Raw genomic sequence first — 4325 nt, forward strand, 5'->3', positions numbered from 1 at the left:
CACTGACTATAAAGTTCCCATTTAACACAGTGGTACATTATTTACCTGATCTGGATGTAAATACTCACAAATTAAAGCTGAAAATTTGTACTTTTAACTTTTTTGTACTTTATCTTTATTATCTACAGAGTATTCCATTTCGGTGCTTGAGCTTATTTTATTTTATTTCATTACATTTCATTTTATTTTATTTTGTTTAATGTAATGTAATTTAATTTCAATTTAATTTAATTTAATTTAATTTAATTTAATTCAGAGCATTTAAAAATGCTGCCCACTGGTGTGTTGTTGTCATCTGTTGAATTGGCCAGCTGTGTTTGGGGGTCTTGCATGTAATACGATAAGATATGGAATATATCTCCAACTGTGTGAGCTCTCACCAATATAAATATGTTTATTAAATTAAAATCTATTAGCTATTAGGACAGTGTGTTTGTTAAGTTTGTAATTGTAGGTGTACTTTGCTGGTGATTTGCGTTACTGCTTCCTCACCTTTTGAACCAGATTGCTAAAAAAACAAAAAAGAGGGCAAGAGGAGAGAAAATGCTGGAAGTTATACTGGAAGGAAGAAAAACAAGAACTAAAACTTTTAGACTTGCAAGGTTGCAAAACTGTGTCCACATGGTCACGGATCTTTAGGACCATGTAAATGTATCCAACATCATAATAGAAAAGAAAGAACGTGACATGCGATATCGAACAATGTTTAATATAATGAACAAGAATATTCTAAAAAAAAAAAAAAGAAGTTAAACCAGAAGAATGTGTGCATACTTTGTGCACTGGCAAGGAAGATAAAAAAGCATTGTACCATTAGAACCTTGCAGATAAATCAATCACAAGAGGAATGCTACTCACCCGCAAAGAGCCAAAAAAAAAACAGGAAAAGCATGCGAGAGTAATAAAGTCAAGGTACTTCCTTGAAAGTGTGGAACTGTTTAAAAAAAACGCAGTAAATTAAGAATAAAGAGAGGAAGAGGATGTCAGGGAAAGACATGCAGCAGAGGCTTAGAGTCAAACATTAGAAAAAAGAAGCCTTTGGTTTGTCACATATACATTGCAGCATAACAAATTTCTTTCTTCATATATGGCAAGTTTGGAAGTTTGGGTCAGAACACAGGATTAGCCATAATACAGCAGCCCTGAAACAATGGCTTAAACCCTGATCCTATGATCAACAACCCAAAGCCTTAACTGCTTGAGCAACCACTTCCCCTTAACAACAGCATTACAACAACAGCCCATGTTTGCATTGTAGGAAGTACTTCTAGAAACACAAACTGACAACACAGCGGGTTTTGTAAAGAATTTCTTGATGTTGTTTTCCGACTCTGTAGAAAGGAAACTCAGAGTGATTCACTGTTTTGATAGTAATCAATGTCATACAAAAAAAATAGATATTTTTTCTTTTAAAGATATGAACAGTAGTCTCACTTAGACCGTAGATGAACTTTCTTTCAACTTATTTCAAATTAAATATTTTGAACATTCAAGTAGGATGAGATGTTCTAGAGATGTTCTACAATTCAATTCACTTTAATTTGTATAGCACTTTTAACAGTGGACATTGTCGCAAAGCAGCTTTACAGGAGTATAAAAAATAGGATACAAATTGCAACGTTTAAAATTCATTTATTCATTTTCTACCGCTTATCGGAACTACCTCGGGTCACGAGGAGCCTGTGCCTAGCTCAGGCGTCATTGGGCATCAAGGCAGAATTGAATTTGCAATTTATTTTCATCCCTAAAGAGCATGCCGAGGACAGTGGTGAAGAGTTAACACAACTAAGTCACAATTTTGTAACCAGGAGCTTATGAGCAACTTATAAGTATGAGCATCAGTGTCATTTATGAATTCATTATAGTTTCATAGTGAATTCCTTCCTGCCAAAGTCTTCAAATTTTCAACGATTGAATGATGGAGACCCGAGCAGAAAAACAACCGTGCAGTTCAAAGCCTCCGCCATGGTCTCCAAACTGAATAATCCAAGTCCCATGTATCTCCATGTGGGTCATCCTCAGCATCAACAGCAGAGAACATTTTGGATTGTTCATCAATTTATAAAACTTACATGTGGGGACCCTTCTTTTATAATTTGTTGTTATGGTACGTATCAGAAAATAGAATATGTATTTATGTAACTTTCACAATATTATTTTTTGTAATAAAATAATAAATCTTTTCCCAACACTACACTTCCTCATAATGAATGAATCATGAATCAGTGAATCATAGTTGTCTGGGTTAATAGTTAAATATATTGGCACATCATTACAGTAAAAATTTTTTTAACAGCTTCATTTTGGCACCGTAAGTGAAATCCTTTCCTGCAGATGCAAAGCACCAGGTCCTTTATTAATTTAATTATTAGTATTGTGTTAGCTATTGTGTTTATACATGAATTCTGTTGAATTTTAAGTTATTTAACTGCATGTTAGTGAAAGTTAAAATATTTCTCTATGAAAAAAAAGAAAATGTGGTCATGCACCTTCAGTATGTTAAAGACCGATATTTTGCCTGGTTGCCTAGGCAACCTGTATCACATGTTCTGTATCACATTCTACATTCATGTCATACAACTAAGCTAACCTGTAATATACTATTTGAGTAAAATTGATATAATATTCTTACTTCTTTTTTTTTTGTAACACTGAGTGTGAGTGTGGCTCATTTCATTCATAAAGTTTGTGCCTTTCACAACACTTTCACAACAGATTTACAGGGACTTCTCTTCTCTGCAAATATAAATGGGTTTGCAAGTCAGATGGCTTATTTATTTATCATCAGATGGTTTATTTATTACATAACGATGTTATTTAAATAACCTATTGGTAGAGGTTAGCTTTGTCAACTGTTAAACACTGAACAGATATTACTATGCAGTATATTCATTCATTCATTCATTTTCTACCGCTTATCTGAAATTCTCGGGTCACAGGTCATCTCAGGCGTCATCGGGCATCAAGGCAGGATACACCCTGGACGGAGTGCCAACCCAGCGCAGGGCACACACACACACACACTCTCATTCACTCACACACTCACACACTACGGACAATTTTCCTACCATGCCAATCAACCTACCATGCATGTCTTTGGACCGGGGGAGGAAACCGGAGTACCCGGAGGAAACCCCCGAGGCACGGGGAGAACATGTAAACTCCACACACACAAGGCAGAGGCGGGAATCGAACCCCCAACCCTGGAGGTGTGAGGCAAATGTGCTAACTACTAAGCCACCGTGCCCCCTCACTATTACAGTATATGCTTGTGCTATATAAGAAAATCTGTATAAGTTGCATTATTGCATTATTTAATGCATGATTAACATATTAAAATATGAATACACGTATACAATAAATGTGTAATCAGAAAATAGACCTCAGTGTTAATTGCATATGCTTTAGTCATCTGAAAAAAATAAATTTTCCGGCTAAGACCAGTTATTGCAACATTATTGTACACAGTGTCTGGTTGGGATTTAAAAGAGTGGCAACTTTCAGTCATTGGGATGATGTGGATTCCTGAACTCTGCTAATTCAGCACTTTCTACATTATGCAAGGTTCGAGAAAGGGGAAGTAAAAGCACATGTTTTATCAACGTTTCCTGTGGAAGACCTTTTGACACATTTTATCAACATTTACTCGGAAAGACCTTTTGACATAAGCCTTGGGATGCATTACACACTGGTTTTTGTTTTTTTGTTTTTTTGTTCGAAATCCTTCTGAATCCATCATATTTAATTTATTTCTGCAAAAAAATCTGTTGATTTGATTTCATGTTTAATGATTCCATATTTATTTACCCCGATGTTAAACGAGTGTGCGTTAATTTGTTTTTCTTTTATCAGCTAAAATGGTAAAGAACACCCTGGATTCTCTTCCGCCTGAAGGAAGACTCCTCTAACCATCAATGTAATTGCTAATGCATACTTTTAATATTAAATGTTTCTTATCAGGTGATTTTTTTTTCATGAAATGAGTCTATTCTTAACAAATAAAAAAAACAAATAAATCATATAATGCTTTGATCCGCATCCTGACATGACAGTAAATTTATAATTTTGAAATTTTATTTTTTGTATTCACTTTTTTTTTTGTACTCATTCTACAGTATCTACTGATTCACTGAAAAGGCAGACATATATAAAATGCCTCATTGAAAAACTGCTGAAAAGGCAAGATTTGCAAACAAAGCCACAATTTGAGCAATTTACAATTTTTGTGTGGTCATTTACCCTAAATACTAATGGGTTTGTGATGAATATGATGAAATATGATGGTCACGAGTTATAAAGAAATACATGTGTCATAAGATGTGTGC

This window comes from Tachysurus fulvidraco, chromosome 1 (assembly GCF_022655615.1).
Source record: "Tachysurus fulvidraco isolate hzauxx_2018 chromosome 1, HZAU_PFXX_2.0, whole genome shotgun sequence".
Taxonomy (NCBI): domain Eukaryota; kingdom Metazoa; phylum Chordata; class Actinopteri; order Siluriformes; family Bagridae; genus Tachysurus; species Tachysurus fulvidraco.